Raw genomic sequence first — 17,935 nt, 5'->3', positions numbered from 1 at the left:
TTGCCTTTTCTTTTCTATTGATAAGAACCCTCCAAACTATTGAAGACCCTTGGTCTTATTTTCTTGTTTTTCATTGCTGTAATGGTTTCAATTTTAAAAAGAACCTTTTTATCATTTCAGTGGGACCTCTGAGAGGGTTGATGTGTATAGAAATGCAAGACACGTGTTAACTGAAATATACCAAAGAGTGTGTACATACATGCACACACATACAGAAAATTATTGGAATAATAGTTTTGTGATTGAAACTTAACAGTGGGTATTCAGTAGTAGGAAAATACTTATTTAAATAAATTTAAAAAATAAATGCTTATTTATTTTTATTTTTTTTTACAGTGAGCATGATTTCCTTTTGTAATGATAAAGAAAGTGAGGTGTGTGTGTGTGTTAAAGAAGGAAATGATCGTTTTGTCATATACAGATAGAGAGCAAGGGTATAAACCTACACAGGAATGGTGGTTTTCAGCTGGTGTGTAACTGTCCTTTTCCTCCCCTACAGTGCAGTGCAAGCTGATTGCAGCGCAAGCTGATTGCTCAGTCATGTTCGACTCTGCAACCCTATGGACTGTAGCCCACCAGGCTCCTCTGTCCATTGAATTTTCCAGGCAAGAATACTGGCTCCTGCTGCTGCTAAATCGCTTCAGTCGTGTCCGACTCTGTGCGACCCCATAGACGGCAGCCCACCCGGCTCTCCCGTCCCTGGGATTCTCCAGGCAAGAATACTGGAGTGGGTTGCCATTTCCTTCTCCAGTGCATGAAAGTGAAAAGTGAAAGTGAAGTCACTCAGTCGTGTCCAACTCCTAGCGACCACATGGACTGAAGCCTACCAGGCTCCTCCGTCCATGGGATTTTCCAGGCAAGAATACGGGAATGGATTGCCATTTCCTCCTCCCGCGGATCTTCCCAACCCACCGACGGAACCTGCGTCTCTTGCGTCTCTTGCGTCTTGTACGTCTGATGGGTCTCCTGCTTTGCAGGCAAATATTTTACCACTAAGCCATCAGAGAAGCCCTCTCTAGCTGATTACAGGTATGTTAACTTTACATCAGTCCCTCAGCAAAATCAAATCAAGCATATGAAATATTTACTCTGCACAATGCTCGGCAATGCAGCCTAAAGGGGCTGCTCCAGATGAGGGTGGACCTCAGGAGGAAAGAGCAGCAAAGCAGCAAGGTCCAGCCTGCTTTGTACTAGAGGGTCCCCCAAGAGACCGGGTAAGTTCTGGGCCTCTTTCCAGGTGTTCTAATTTCTGAGACTATAAATGTCATGTTACCCATTTAATAGGATTCCAAAAGGGGTTCTTGGCAGAAAAATATGGGAACTACTGTGGCAGATCAACTACAAAGACAAACCAGTTTATTGGTTCAGGCTTCAGAAGAAACACTAGATGAAAATAAAATTTGCTGTAAGAAAAATGTGATAAATCTAGTATTACTTAAAAGCTTCTAAAGCATTGGCGAGTAATGATAATAAGTTGCATACCTCTTCCACATGCACAACTTCTGTCCTGCGACTTCAAAGAAGGCTCTTGGAGTCCAGGGAGAGATGCACTGCTCTGCTCAGGAGATATTTATGGGGCTGTTATGGCGCCTAGGATGTTCCTATTATGCTCACTATTCGAAGCTCCAGGTTTCCAGGACCACAGAAAATGAAAGACTTGAGACATTTTAAAATGGGATGTGCTTTTCCCTATGACACAGATGATTGGGTTTGCCCTGTTGTCATTCAATTTTGAGCTGGGCATTAATTCTACTCTCAGGATATTTCACCCACGTTTAATACAGAGAGACCAAAGTGGAAAGGGCCTCTGAGCAGCCTTAAGTGGAGTAGCAAGCTGGTAACTATATGATTCATTTCATAAATGTCACCAGACAAAGAATAACATGTAGAACTTTCACAGTGGAGCTTAGCGGGATAAATGAAATTGGATGATAACCTGGTGTGGAGCAGAGAGGGCCCTCCCTTCTGTACATCAAGTCTGGGGGATCCTCACAGCCATACTTTCTGACAAAAGGTCAGGGAGGGGCTGTGCTGCTGCAGGGAGCAATGTACAGAATGCCCAGAGGTGGTGGGTGAAGGAGAAAGTGGTGACATTGTTGTGGTGGGGGGAGCGCTGCCCAGTGTGTGACCACAGCAGGCCCTTCTCACTCTGCTCTCAGCCTGCGACAGTGCAGGGAAAAGTCCATAAGGAACACAATTTTGATCACTGAAAAGGTTGAGTAAATCAAGATCAGGATATTTTAAGGATACTTCCTGGGAACTTCTTGGAGAAGGCAATGGCACCCCACTCCAGTACTCTTGCCTGGAAAATCCCATGGACGGAGGAGCCTGGTAGGCTGCAGTCCACGGGGTCACTAAGAGTCGGACACGACTGAGTGACTTCACTTTCACTTTTCACTTTCATGCACTGGAGAAGGAAATGGCAACCCACTCCAGTGTTCTTGCCTGGAGAATCCCAGGGACGGCGGAGCCTGGTGGGCTGCCGTCTATGGGGTTGCACAGAGTCAGACACGACTGAAGCGACTTAGCAGTAGCAGCAGCAGGGGAACTTCTAAGTTTACGAAGACATAAGGCTTCAAGATAAGTCTTGTCTTTTCCCAAGACTATTGGTGCTTCTGCTTTAAATTCTGAGAGTAGTCAGTGATTTCAGACATTAAAAAGAGAGACCCTTGGGGTGGAAGTAATGAATGCTGAGGTGGTTTGATATTTATCATGCAGGGACACTACAGACGGCAGCTGCGTCCATAAATATAGGTGGATAATTTGTGGAGACTGTGCATGTAAGGCAAACTCTTCCACTTGTCACTCTCTCAAAACCTGAATGCTATTTTGATATGATTCTCCTGGAAGCTGCTTCACACAAATAACAATAATGACATGTATTCTTTTTATTCTTTTTGATAATTATCCAAGTGTTTGATTCTAAGGCAAAGCATCTCAAACTTTAATGACCATAAGACAACTGGAGATCTTGTTAATATGTACATTTCTTTTTGAAAATTGAGGTGTAATTGATTTACTGATATTGGTTTCAGGCGTACAATGTAGTGATTCACAAATTTTAAAGATTATACTCCATTTAAAGTTATTATAAAATATTGGCTATATTCTCTATGCTGTATAATATATCCTTGTAACTTATTTTATACATAGTGGTTTGTACCTTTTAATCTTCTACCCTGTCTTGCCCCTCCTCCTTCCCCCTCCCCACTGGTAACCACTAGATTGTCCCCTGGGAGTTTGTTTTGTTGTTTTCATTCATTTATTTTCTTAGATTCCACATATAAGTGGTAGCATACACTATCCGTCTTCCTCTAATTCCACTAAGCATAATACCCTCTAGATCCATCCATGTTGTTGCAAATGGCAACTTTCATTCTTTTTTTGAATGTCTGAGTAGTATTCCATTGTATATGTACCACATCTTCTTTATCCATTCATTTGCTGGTAGACATTTAGGTTGCTTCCTTCTCTTGGCTACTGTCAATAATGCTGCTGTGAACACTGGGGCACGTGTATCCTTTTGAATTAATGTTTTCACTTTCTTGAGATATACACCCAGCTGAGGAATTGTTGAGTCACACGGCAGCACTGTGTTTAGTTTCTTGAGTCACCTCCATATGGTTTTCCGTAGTTAACCAATTTACATTCCCACCAGCAGTGTGTGAGGGTTCCCTTTTCTCTACATCCTTGTCAATATTTGCTATTTGTACACTTTTTGATGGTAGCCATTCTGACAGGTGTGAAGTGATATCTCCTTTTGATTTGCATTTCTCTGATGATTAGCAGTGTTGATCATCTTTTCATGTGCTTGTTGGCCATCTGTATGTCTTCTTTGGAGAAGTGTTTGTTCAGGTCTTCTGCCCATTTTTTAATCGTTTTTTATTTTTTGATAAAATGTTGATTCTAAATCATTAAGTCTGGGGTGGAGTCAGACCTGCTGCAGTTCTAACAAGCTCCCAGGTGATGCCAATACTGCTGGTGAAAAGACTACGCTTGGAGTCATGACTATGTAAGATAATGCAAATTACCCTATTTCAGCAGCCAGTCAGTCCTAGATAAGCAAAGACATACATATGTCTAGTTTAAATATGCAAACTCAAAAAATGCATTACTAATTTTGGTCTACTGAGTCAGAAGGCATTTGTGGAAGAATTTGACTACTTTTATCCTCCCCCAACAGCTTTGCAACCATACCAAAGCCAGATGTAGCGCTAGAAACGCTCCTGTTTCCTCAACTACCCAAGTGGAGTCTAGCACCCATGACTTTAATGAAATCTTATCACAAAGAAGTAAGTTTGGAAACATTCTTTCCTGTGTTCTTTCCCCACACCAAATTTAACTCAAGTAATTAGGAAAGTATTTCCACCTGAATGAGTTTGGTAATATATTTTGTGTATCAGGTGAGAGAAAAAAATGAGAGTAATGCTGGCTGTAAGATCGGTCTGTATATGCACATGTTTGTGGAAGGGTTTCATTCCTTTTGTTATATAATTAACCTTTTGATTATTTAGTATTTTATTTTCTATAAGTCCAGGTGTTAAGCCATTTCATTCTTACATATGCTAAAAATCATGGGCCATTTCTTATAAACTCATATTGCTATTATCATACCTAACAATCATCAGTATTTCTGTGGTATCATCCAAAACTCAGACAATGTTCAAATTTCCACAGTTATTTCAGAAACTCTGTTACAGGTGGTTATTTAAAGTCTACATGTGATTTGGTTGTTATATCTCTCACGTGTCTTTTAATACCCCTTTCTTTCTTTTTTCCTTCATGCCATTGACTTGTTAAAGAAATCAGATCCATTGTCCAATAGTCTAATCTGTTAGATTTGGAATAAAGGCACCTACCCACTTAAGAGAATGCCTTTGAAGCACATAGACCCTGATTTCCTATTGATGGAAAAACAGGGGTACAAAGACTTTGACTGATGTAGCTTTAAAGATCTGAAACCAAATCCTCATCTCCTAATTTCTTATCTAGTTATTTTTCTACTAAATATTCTTGACTCTGTGTTAAAGTATATGTATGGTGAGATATTGTAAATATTTGTGGTTTAAAAATGTGGTCTTCTACTTTGCAAGTCATTTGCTTAAGAAACTTGACTAAAATCTTATGAGGATAAGGTCAGGTCTTATTCACCATAATATTTGTTGAGTGTGGCAGAACGTGATGTCGTTTAATGCTCAAGAATGATGTCTGTTGAATAAGTGAATGAATGAATGAGCATGTGTTGTGTTTCACCAAAGTGTAATGAAGCCTTGAGTTCGAGTAGCGCCTTATCCTCTACAAATCTCTAGTGGTTCTCATTTATTTATGCAACAACCACATAAGATGAATATTGCAACCCCCATTTAACAGATAGAGAGATGGACAGCATCTTTCTAGGTATATGTTAGGTATAAATAAAAGTGAAACTGGGATCCAGATTTTGACGAAATAAAAACTTTTCTTTCGTCAGCTGCCTCTTTATACAATGTCACCCACTCTGGTAGGGTAGGTACACAGAATACTTTGCAACTTGCAAAGCCTCTTAGCCCTCTTGGTCTCTTCACCAAGCATCCAAAATAGGAGCAATTATCACAAGATTGTAGATGAGGTAACTAAGCCTAAGCCACATGACTACTAACAGGAAAAGCCTAACTGGACCCCAGATTTTCTGACATCAACTTCAGTTTGTTTCTACTTTACAGCAGATTACACCCCTCGCCTGTCTGTTCACTGCCTCATTTCACTGTCAGACACAAGTCCGTCATCTTTTATGGCTCCCTGAGTACATTACTATTCATACCTATCTGGGTGGCCAAGATATGCTATGGACTTGTTCATTTATCACATCTTCCTCCTATTTATCATTCTAACCAGTTTCCTATTATTGCCCTATTACCTCCTTTGATACAGAAGCAGAGTTTTCACCTTTATGTACCTAATTCTATCCTCTTAAGTAGATGAGGCCCAACAGCTGACTGCCCAGACACTGAACTGGTCAGTTTTCGGATGCCCCTTATTTCTAACAGGAATCCAGAAATGAATGAACTAGAGTGTTTTGCTATTTGTTTGGTGTAAAGTATTACGCATTTAAGGTGAGTAGCTGCTTGGGGGGACTGATAAAAAATAATTAATATTCCCCCAAAAAATAAAGGGGAAAAGTAGCATTAACAGTTTTCTTTTGTCATATAATTAACCTTTTAACCACGTAGATGTTAATTGTTTGGAGAATACATTCATCACTTTGGGCATCTACTTACACACACACACCCCTCCCTTTTATTTTTCCTTACAGTGAAACACACTGCTCACCAGCCATTTAAGATTATTTTTTTCAGGGCTCATTTCTAAGAGATTCTGTTTAAAGGGTTTGGATCCATGAACTTCTTCAATTTGATCTTGAACTCAGGTCTCAGTAATATGAGAATATAGGATTTGGGGCATCTACCCCCACTACACCTTTAGAAAATTACTTTGAAACATTTGGAAATTTTGCATCAGTGGGTGGATGGGGGTGGGTGGGAGCAGTTTTATTATGCACGTCCTTTTATGGGTTGTGGCCAGATATTTTCAATGTGCTATTATCCTAGTTTTATGGAGTTCTTGGACCCTGTTGGTATAAACATCTGGGAATAAGTGGTTGAGTGCAAGCTGTATGCTGTTGTGCCTGGGAAGAAATACATTTGTGTTACATTTAAATTTTAATGAATTATTCACAAGGGAAGTAATAACTTAAGTGTACTAACTACGCATAAGCCAAAATGAGGGATTATTTTTTTAAAGATTTTCTACTGGCTAATATACAAATGTTTCTTTGGGTATTATCTATGTGCATATAATCAAATCATACAGATTCTTGTCTTCACAAATGCCAGGTCTACCTGGAGCTTTGGAGAAGGAGACTAGTGAATGAGGAAAGATTCTGCCGTTTATGTTCGTTCAGTGGGTAGACTGGGATGGAACTTGAAATTGAATTTCATGGTACTCACTCTTTGAGGGGAGAAAATCAATATGTCTATGATCAGTTCCTCTTTTGAAAATCTTCTTGATTCTGTTCTTTCTCAGACTTCAGTACTTTAATTACATAACTCTAAGAATGTTGTTAGTACTGAGTCCTTTTTTTCCTTTTAGCTTTGCTTTCTCCCTCTCCTACCTTTTTCTTTTCTCAAACTCTCTGTGGAAAGCTCTCATATGTCTCAGCTTGTAGGTACTAAAACCAGAGTCTCCCAGGTCCCTGCTGAGTCCCACAGAGTCCACCAGTGTAAGTTCCAGCTCTGCCAACCAGCCTTATTTCTGAGTTGAATGTGAGCAGTGATCCTTTTCCTGGAGGCAGGATAATCCCTCTGGTCCCAGCTGCACTAATTGCCCGAGGAACAGTATTCTCCATGTTTGCACTTTGCCTGGGATAGGCTGTCTAGAAGCCTGTGAGGATGGGGCTGAAAGAAAGAGCTACTCCTCTCCCTGGTGGCTGCAGCTGTAACTGGGAGCTCTCATCACCTAACAGGTCCCAGGGTAACAGCAGTTCAGATGCTTGCGGCAGAATTGAGTCTGGGCTGTATCCAGTTTTGATTTTGCTCTTCAGATTAAAATAGATTCACGACTGAGGAAAGCAAGGAATGGCAGAGAGGGAAAAAAAGAGGGGGCAAGGGGAGAGAAAGGAAAGGAGGGGAACACACGTGCATGTTCAAAACCCTAACAGGATTGGGTGAGAGCCATCAAGTACCTGGTCCGCTGCAATCGTAAAGTCTGCTTTCACCATCAGCGGTGGGGTTTGGCATCTGGAAGTGATTTCAGTCTGTGATTACCTTTGGACGGCAACGCTTGTTGGTTCTTTACTAACAAGCAAGCACAGACCCAGAGCAAGCCTTTCATGCTAACAAGCAAACAAGCCATCAGGCTGCAGATTTCAAAACCAGAGGCAGGAGGCAGATGTGAAGTGGGTCAAAATTCTGCGGCTCCTCAGAGAAAAAAAAGTTGAGAGAGAAAGGGGGAAAAAGTGCCTTTGTCCTCCTTAGCCCATTCCCAAAGCACATGGAAAAGTCAACAGTTATTTCATAGATCATGTGTCCACCCATGTATTTCTAAACTTTTGGAAGGCAACGAACACTGCCTGGGGCAAGCAGTAAAAGACACTTACTCTGCTCAAGTCCAGATTGTAACTTTGGTAAGCACAGTGGCTGTGGGCCATCTTCCATCTGAGACACTCCGGGCCTTGAACCCAAGTGACAAGATATTTTCTTTCTCTGTGTGGATTCACTCAGAAATCACCCATTCAAAATGCAGGCAAAGATTAAGGAGGTGAAATGTGAAAATTCAACTCCTCTTCTCCCAGTCTATAATGTTTTGTCTCCTAAAATTTCTGCAGTAACCTATTCTTGAGATGTTGTATTTTTTTTTTTTTTTTGAAATGCTGTACTTTGATGCCAACTACCAGCATCAGATAGCCAAAGACTGTGATTATAACTTATACCTACTGGTGTCATCAAAAACTGCCCATGGGTTTTTAGCATTGACTAGCTTTTGTTAAATTTTAAAGGGAGCCAAACCAGGCTTTAAGAGCAGAAAGTCTGAAACAAAATACATTAGATTAAAGAATAGCAATGAAATAATAATGATGATAAGCCCAGGATTTCTTTAGTACATATCACGTGCCAGGCACAGTGCTGGGTCTTTATGTGTGTGCGTGTATGCTGTGCTCAGTTGTGTCTGACTCTTTGAGAACAATGGACTGTAGCCTGCCAAGCTCCTCTGTCCATGAGATTTTCCAGGCAAGAATATTGGAATGAATTGCCATTTCCTCCTCCAGGAGATCTCCGACCCAGGGATCAAACCTGCATCTCCTGCATCGGCAAGCGGAGCCACCTGGGAAGCCCCTTTATATGTACAATTATTTTCATTTAATCCCACCCCAAACCCAGTGGCATGAATGCTATTATTACCCCTCTGTCCCTAGATGAGGAAATGGAGCTTCAAGGAAGTTACTTGCCCAGAGTCACACAGCTGGTATAAGGTAGAGCCAGAACTCAAACCCAGGGAGTCACAGGAGAACGTGGAGAAAATACACTGCATGTATGTTTCAGGCTCACTGTCCTCAACGAACTACAGTATAACTCAACTCTCCCCAGGATGTGTATTTGGTTTATGTCCATGGCGCAGGTGTGTAACTACATCAGTGCTTGCTTGTAGGAAGATGGTTGATACAATTATGTGTACTTTCCAACTTATTAAAAGAGATATACCAGAGTTATGTCCAGAGGCATATGACCATTACATCACTGCCTGTACCCCTGTGGGCCCCAAAAGGGGCCGGATTAAAACGTCCAAGGATCCATGCTTTCTGGCATTCAAGCCCTGTGGATTTCCTTCCCCTTGTGTGTGAGATGGATCTGTTTCTAATACATAGGATACAGCACAATTGATGGGCCGTCACTACTGAGATTGGGTCACAGAGACTGGCTCTCTCACTGGTTGACTTTGAAGGAAGCCCGCTACCATGCTGTGAGAGGCCCTAAGGAGAGACCCACTTGGCTAGTGAGTGATGTTTCTGGCCAACAGCCAGGAAATTCAGCTTGGAAGTAGATCCTCTCCCAGTTAAGCTTTGAGAAGGCTCCAGCCCCAGCTTGACATCTTGACCGCAGCCTTGTGAGACCTAAAATCGGAGGCACCCAGCTAAGCTGCTCCCAGATTCCCAACAATTAGAAACTCAGGTAGTAACTGTTTGTTGCTTTAGATCACTAAGTTTTGGAGTAGCTATCTACACGGATAACCATGTGTGCTTACTACAGGTGAAGGGAGGACAGTAAGCCTGCCTATTGTGAGTAGCCTCTGGGCGAACTAATCGAGAACCTTGGTCCAAGGAACGGGGCACAGAATGTTTTCTTCAGGCCATGTCCTGTCACTGGAACAGCAGCCCGGCTGGAGCCAGGATGTGGCTTCAGGAGCAGTCTACTCTCTTTGTCAATGGGTGGACGGCTCCGCTTTCTTCCAGCCTACTTATTATATCAGGACTGATTGTGCTGATTAGCCCAGGGGAAAGTGAAATTGAACTAAATTTGTAGCTCTTGAAAAAAGAACCAGGTCTAAGGCAGAGGACGGAGAAAGCAATGGCACCCCACTCCAGTACTCTTGCCTGGAAAATCCCATGGGCGGAGGAGCCTGGTAGGCTGCAGTCCATGGTGTCGCTAAGAGTTGGACACGACTGAGTGACTTCACTTTCACTTTTCACTTTCATGCATTGGAGAAGGAAATGGCAACTCACTCCAGTGTTCTTGCCTGGAGAACCCCAGGGATGGGGGAGCCTGGTGGACTGCTGTCTCTGGGGTCGCACAGAGTCGGACACGACTGAAGCGACTTAGCAGCAGCAGCAGCAAGGCAGAGGAACTCACTCAGCAAATAGAAGCTTAACAGGCCCTCATCCTGCCCTCAGGTGGCTCACGGGCCCTCACGCACAGGTGTGAGTCATCCTGGCGAAGGCCTGCAGCCACGTGACCGTTCATGATGTGGAGGCAGCACAAAACAACAGGCTGCCAACCAAAGAACAGCCCAAAGGATTAGATTCTTTATTCAGTCTCTCGAGGTAACATCCAAGTGGGGAGTTCATTCTTTTCTTTTTAAAAGATTCAAATAATTTTATCATATTTGAAATTCAAAACTCCAAGACATTAAAACATATATATTGAGTCCCATTTTATAGGCAATCTATACCTATCTAGATGACTAGCCCAAGATTTCACACGTTTTCTCTTTTTAATTTACTTTATTGATGTAGAGTTGATTTACAATGTGTATTAGTTTCTGGCAATTCAGAAACTAATACACATTTATATATATATATATATATATATATATATATATAAAATAGTTTGGAGGAACAAGATGGCGGAGGAGTAGCTGGACGTGGGGTACTTCTCTCTCCACAGATACATCAGGAATACACCTTCAGACACAGAACTGCATGCGAAACACCAGCTGAGCGTGGACAAGTGTTCCTGACCAGTGGAAAAGAATATGTAGAACCACGTAAAACTCGGTAGGGTGAAGAAACTAGGGGTAAAAACAGGAGTGTTAGTAGGACTGGGCCTGCCCTTCATGGGTGGGGGAACTGAAGCAGGGGTCCGATCCCCACAGTGGGGCAATTGTCTGAGTCAGAGGAGAAACATCTAAGGCTGAGAGGGAAACAGCTGATCTGTGGAAGCCTAAATGGAACGAGTATCAGACAGTCCTTGCCACAGCCATACATACCCCGAACAGGAATACGGGTCTCCTAGAAGGCACAGCAGCTGGGAGCTGGAGTTTAGGGATTGTGGAGCAATCCCAGGGTGAAGGCTGCTGTTGACTGCAGAGAGACAAATTGAGGGGATGTGAGGGAGGAGAATGTTGACATTCTAGGAATCAGTGAACTAAAATGGACTGGAATGGGTGAATTTAACTCAGATGACCATTGTATATACTACTGTAGACAGGAATCCCTTAGAAGAAATGGAGTAGCCATCATGGTCAACAAAAGAGTCCGAAATGCAGTACTTGGATGCAATCTCAAAAATGACAGAATGATCTCTGTTCATTTCCAAGGCAAACCATTCAATATCACGGTAATCCAAGCCTATGCCTCGACAAGTAACACGGAAGAAGCTGAAGTTGAATGGTTCTATGAAGACCTACAAGACCTTTTAGAACTAACACCCAAAAAAAGATGTCCTGTTCATTATAGGGGACTGGAATGCAAAAGTAGGAAGTCAAGAAACACCTGGAGTAACAGGCAAATTTGGCCTTGGAGTATGGAATGAAGCAGGGCAAAGGCTAATAGAGTTTTGCCAAGAGAACACACTGGTCATAGCAAACACCCTCTTCCAACAACACAAGAGAAGACTCTACACATGGACATCACCAGATGGTCAACACTGAAATCAGATTGATTATATTCTTTGCAGCCAAAGATGGAGAAGCTCTATACAGTCAGCAAAAAGAAGACTGGGAGCTGACTATAGCTCAGATCATGAACTCCTTATTGCCAAATTCAGACTTAAATTGAAGAAAGTAGGGAAAACCCCTAGACCATTCAGGTATGACCTAAATCAAATCCCTTATGATTATACAGTGGAAGTGAGAAATAGATTTAAGGGAGTAGATCTCATAGAAAAAGTGCCTGATGAACTATGGATGGAGGTTTGAGACATTGTACAGGAAACAGGGATCAAGACCATCCCCATGGAAAAGAAATGCAAAAAAGAAAAATGGGTATCTGGGGAGGCCTTACAAATAGCTGTGAAAAGAAGAGAAGTGAAAAGCAAAGGAGAAAAGGAAAGATATAAGCATCTGAATGCAGAGTTCCAAAGAATAGTAAGGAGAGATAAGAAAGACTTCCTCAGTGATCAACGCAAAGAAATAGAGGAAAACAACAGAATGGGAAAGACTAGAGATCTCTTCAAGAACAAAGAAGAGGAGGCAAGAGTACACAGAAGAACTGTAAAAAAAGATCCTTGGGACCCAGATGATCATGATGGTGTGATTACTCACCTAGAGCCAGACATCCTGGAATGTGAAGTAAAGTGGGCCTTAGAAAGCATCACTATGAACAAAGCTAGTGGAGCTGATGGAATTCCAGTTGAGCTATTCCAAATCCTGAATGATGATGCTGTGAATGTGTTGCATTCAATGTGCCAGCAAATTTGGAAAAGTCAGCAGTGGCCACAGGACTGGAAAAGGTCAGTTTTCATTCCAATCCCAAAGAAAGGCAATGCCAAAAAATGCTCAAACTACCGCACAATTGCAGTCGTCTCACACGCTAGTAAAGTAATGCTCAAAATTCTCCAAGCCAGGCTTCGGCAATACGTGAACCATGAACTTCCAGATGTTCAAGCTGGTTTTAGAAAAGGCAGAGGAACCAGAGATCAAATTGCCAACATCTGCTGGATCATGGAAAAAAACAAGAGAGTTCCAGAAAAACATCTACTTTTGCTTTACTGACTATCCCAAAGCCTTTGACTGTATGGATCACAATAAACTGTGGAAAATTCTGAAAGAGATGGGAATACCAGACCACCTGACCTGCCTCTTGAGAAACCTATATGCAGGTCAGGAAGCAACAGTTAGAACTGGACATGGAACAACAGACTGGTTCCAAATAGGAAAAGGAGTTCTTCAAGGCTGTATATTGTCACCCTGCTTATTTAACTTCTATGCACAGTACATCATGAGAAACGCTGGGCTGGAAGAAGCACAAGCTGGAATCAAGATTGCTGGGAGAAATATCAATAACCTCAGATATGCAGATGACACCACCCTTATGGCAGAAAGTGAAGAGGAACTCAAAAGCCTCTTGATGAAAGTGAAAGAGGAGAGTGAAAAAGTTGGCTTCAAGCTCAACATTCAGAAAACTAAGATCATGGCATCTGGTCCCATCACTTCATGGGAAATAGATGGGGAAACAGTGGAAACAGTGTCAGACTTATTTTGGGGGGCTCCAAAATCACTGCAGATGGTGATTGCAGCCATGAAATTAAAAGATGCTTACTCCTTGGAAGGAAAGTTATGACCAACCTAGATAGTGTATTCAAAAGCAGAGACATTACTTTGCCAACAAAGGTCCGTCTAGTCCAGGCTATGGTTTTTCCAGTGGTCATGTATGGATGTGAGAGCTGGATTGTAAAGAAAGCTGAGTGCTGAAGAATTGTTGCTTCTGAACTGTGGTGTTGGAGAAGACTCTTGACAGTCCCTTGGACTGCAGGAAGATCTGATCAGTCCTGGGTGTTTTTTGGAAGGACTGATGCTAAAGCTGAAACTCCAATACTTTGGCCACCTCATGCAAAGAGTTGACTCATTGGAAAAGACCCTGATGCTGGGAGGGGTTGGGGGCAGGAGGAGAAGGGGACAACAGAGGATGAGATGGCTGGATGGTGAAACCGACTCGATGGACATGAGTTTGGGTAAACTCCGGGAATTGGTGATAGACAGGGAGGCCTGGCATGCTGCGATTCATGGGCTCTCAAAGAGTCGGATACGACTGAGCGACTGAACTGAACTGAACTGAACTGAGGGAGGAGATCATGGTGGGAAATGCCAGTGGAGGAAAGCCAGGCAGCCATGGAAGCAAGGCGATACTGCTAAGTCACACATAGCGGGTGGAACCATCACCATAGCCTTTCTTTCTCCCCACGTGCCAGCATTGGCAGCTGAACAATAGAGACACTGGCCCATCAAATGTGTGATGCACTGAACTACAGAGTAGAACCCCAGTCAGAGTGCTCTTTTAAGTGACTGATGTGCCCAACTACAGAGTAGGACCCCACTCAGGGTGCCCCTTTAAGTGACTGATTTGCTGATCTACAGTGTAGGACCCCAGCCAGGGGGTCTATGTGCCTGATGTGCTGAACAACAGGCAAGGGAGCCCTCTAAGTGCCTGAACTGGTGAAGCTACAGAGAAAGACTGGCCAAAGAGGCCTTCTGAACGCCAGCTACAAGAAGCTCGAGAAAAGACTCTGATAGGGCCATAACTCCTGCGGTGGAGGCAGTCCATGTCCCTGCACACTTGGCGCTGCCAGGGTCCCTGCAAGCCAAGCAGCTGCGCCACCTTTATGCTCAACTCTTACTGGGGCAGAGCTGCCACAGGCAAAAATAGTTTTGCATCTATGTGCGCAGGATCACTTTGGTCGTGTCTGACTCTTTGCGACCCTGTAGACTGTGGCCTACCAGGCTTCTCTGGCAGGAAAGGGGGTTCTCCAGGCTAGAATACTGGAGCATATTGGCCAATGCTGGTTGCCATACCCTTCTAGAGCACTATATTTCCTGCTGCCCTAGCTGCCAACTCCCCTGAGTACCTGGTGCTGCGAGAACCCCTGGGACCCAAGCACCTGCACCACCTCCACACGTGGCCCTCACAGGGGCAAACCCAAGTCCTCCAGGGCAGCCTCAGGAGCAAACCCCAGTGGACGACCCATGTGCAGAGGTGGGAATAAAACCACAATTGAAACCCAGGGGCAGTGTGACTAAGGAAGAAGACCCCAAACCTTCCCACCAGCTGTACAAGCTGCAGATTAAATCTACAAGATCAACTAGGCAGACTCTGTGTCTATGGAATACATAGAAGGTCATTGAGAGCTCCCAAAAAAGAAAATGCACTAGTTCTGAGAGCTGTGGACAATGGAGGCAAGAACACCCAGGAGCAAGACCAGATTAGAATCTGAGCTGCCGCCACAGCAGGTCCAGAGATCAGCACAGTGTTCGAGGGCATCCTAGGCAGGTGAGGTGGACTGCAACTCCCAAAGCACTCTGACAGTTGTGACTCAAGAAAGACATTTATTATTCTTATGGTTTGATTTGTTCTGTAGATTCTTTTGGATTTTCTTTTTTCTTTTCTTTTTTTGGTCATTTTTTTTCCCCTCTCTGTTGTAGTTGTCGATTTTATTGGCACTATGAAATCTAATTAAGCTTTTGAGTTTTTTTTTCTCCTCAGTCACATTTTTTATTGTTGTTTTAAATCTCTGCTTCTCCATTGGGCTTTTTGCATTTCTTCGGAGTTTTCCTTTTTTTAAAAAAAAAAAATTCTCTGGTTTTAATTTTTAGTTTTTTAAACCTGTTATTGTTTTTTATACATTTATTCCTTTGTTTGCTTTTCCTACTGTTCTTTTCCCCTTCAAGTTAGTCTTTAATGTATGTAAATCTTTATCTACCTCTGTTTAACTTTGGGTATTCTTTTTTTCTTTTCTTTCTTTCCTTGCCACTCAACATATTTGTTAGTTTTATTGTCATAGCTTTATTCCCCAATTGGCACCTTGCTTTAGTTGTGTTTTCCAGTTTGTGCTTTAGTTAGTTTTGTTCTTAACTAGCAGATATGATTGTTGGTTTCCTTTGTTTGCCAGGTCAATCTGTTGTACTTTATTTTTGTTGGACTGTTTTTATTTTGCTTATGGGTGTACATGTGTGTGTGTGTGTATATATATATATATATATATATATATTAAGTCACATTTTTTATTTTGCTATAAACCTCTACCTCTACCTCTTGGGCTTTTGCAGTTCTGTGGAGTTTTCCTTTTTTCTTTCTTCTTCCTTTTTTTTTTCTTTTCTCTTTTTTATAATTTTAATTTTTTTTAAGTCTGGCAAGGATTTATTAGGAAGCTTATTAGTCACAGTGAATACAAAGCCACGAACAGAAGAACTGAGATCTCCAAATTCTGCCAATGGGCTTACAACACTGGTTAGAAGCTGATAAACATTAAGGATGTCCCAAAGAGAAGCATATCAAAGCCCCATCTTACCCCAACCAGGATACCCACAAACACAGAAACAATGCCCATGCTCTCCTCAGACTGCTTCCCTGGGCAAGAGGGAAAAAAGACCCTCTCAAGCTATAAACCAACATCAGGAGATTCCTGCTCTTCAAACTGTAACATGGGACATTGGTGCATGACAGACAACTCCAAGCTGGGCAATTTGACAAGAATGCTGAAAGATGACAGGGAGAAGAAGCAAGCAGGGACACGTATTTCTAGTTGGAGACTCTCCTGATGGGTAAGGCAAACACAATGCTGAGGCTTCAGAAAGTTTACTGCAGCCCAGGAATAGTTTCCATTTTAAAAACAAGTCACACGATAATCCTGCCACAAAGCAACAAGACACTGGGGATGTCAGGCGTTATCTGGGAAGGCAGGCATTATCCATGGCCTCCAGATACTGACCAGCCCAAGACCCAGAGAACCACAATTGTCCCTTGGCACCCACACAACCCTTCGTGGGGGTGCAGTGTCTTGCATAGGCCAGGTTTCTGCAGCAAGCCCCAAAGACAAAGCTTGAAAGAGGCTGTGGCAGCCAACTCTTTGGAGCCCCATCTCTCTTTGTCCTTCCCAGCAGGATGTCATACTTTTCACCGACACAACGCCTCTGTGGGAGTCTTGGCCAGCCCTTAGGAAATAAAGAGTGTCTGTGGGGTAACCTGATAGACCCTGTGGTCGGCTGGATTGACTGATGCTTCATAATCGCAGATGGTCACCTCATGTCAGCGAAGCTCAGTCCATTCTCCTCTCGGGCCAATATAAAAGACCTTTGTGGTATCGGCTCCAGAGTTTTTTTGAAATATGAGTTGAGAGAGGATAGACATTTGGAAAACGAGACATTTTGGTAGCATACTTTAATTCCCCTGTAAGGTCTGGGTTCAGACTAAAGGTCTGATCTAGCTCCCTGTCTGTATCATCAAAGGACATCTGTGGAATGTTCTTATACAGTCTCATCTCAGATGCCTTTAAGCTTGACATTGCCTGTAAATGGAATATTAAACAGAAGCTGTTCATCTGCATCATTTTCAACAAACTTGGAGCCGTATGTCCACTCCTCCTGTGGCTTGAGGGCGAGGAGGCCGCTGACCTCGCAGTTATCATTGAGGCCCTGCAGCCGCTCCAGGTCGATGCACAGGTGCAGGCCATAGGCTAGGCCACGCTGCTCTGGTGGCTCCTCCCATTTGGCACCTCCCATTTGGCGGAGCAGCGGCACCCAGCCCCGCCGTGGCTGTGGCAGTGCGACATGGTGACGCCACCGCCCATGTGTCCCCTTGGCCCTGCTGCTGCCACTGCCGCTCCCCACCACTCGCTTTTTGCTCTGACCTAATTTTAATTTTTTTAACCTATTAAGACCATTCCCATAAAAAAGAAATGCAAAAAAGCAAAACGGCTGTCTGGGGAGGCCTTACAAATAGCTGTGAAAAGGAGAGAAATGAAAAGCAAAGGAGAAAAGGAAAGATATAAGCATCTGAATTCAGAGTTCCAAAGAATAGCAAGAAGAGATAAGAAAGCCTTCTTCAGTGATCAATGCAAAGAAATAGAGGAAAACAACAGAATGGGAAAGACTAGGGATCTCATCAAGAAAATCAGAGATGCCAAAGGAACATTTCATGCAAAGATGAGCTCGATAAAGGACAGAAATGGTATGGACCTAACAGAAGCAGAAG

The 17,935-nt window shown here is 42.9% G+C and overlaps 1 pseudogene; it reads right to left on the bottom strand.

Moving 5' to 3' along the window:
- Window positions 1–16,897: 16,897 nt before the first annotated feature.
- On the bottom strand, window positions 16,898–17,513 carry LOC113879517 (annotated as a pseudogene).
- Window positions 17,514–17,935: the final 422 nt, after the last annotated feature.

Source organism: Bos indicus x Bos taurus, chromosome 21 (genome assembly GCF_003369695.1).
Source record: "Bos indicus x Bos taurus breed Angus x Brahman F1 hybrid chromosome 21, Bos_hybrid_MaternalHap_v2.0, whole genome shotgun sequence".
Classification (NCBI taxonomy): domain Eukaryota; kingdom Metazoa; phylum Chordata; class Mammalia; order Artiodactyla; family Bovidae; genus Bos; species Bos indicus x Bos taurus.
Note: the sequence above shows the minus strand (reverse complement) of the source record. Positions and strands in the feature narration are given on the sequence as shown.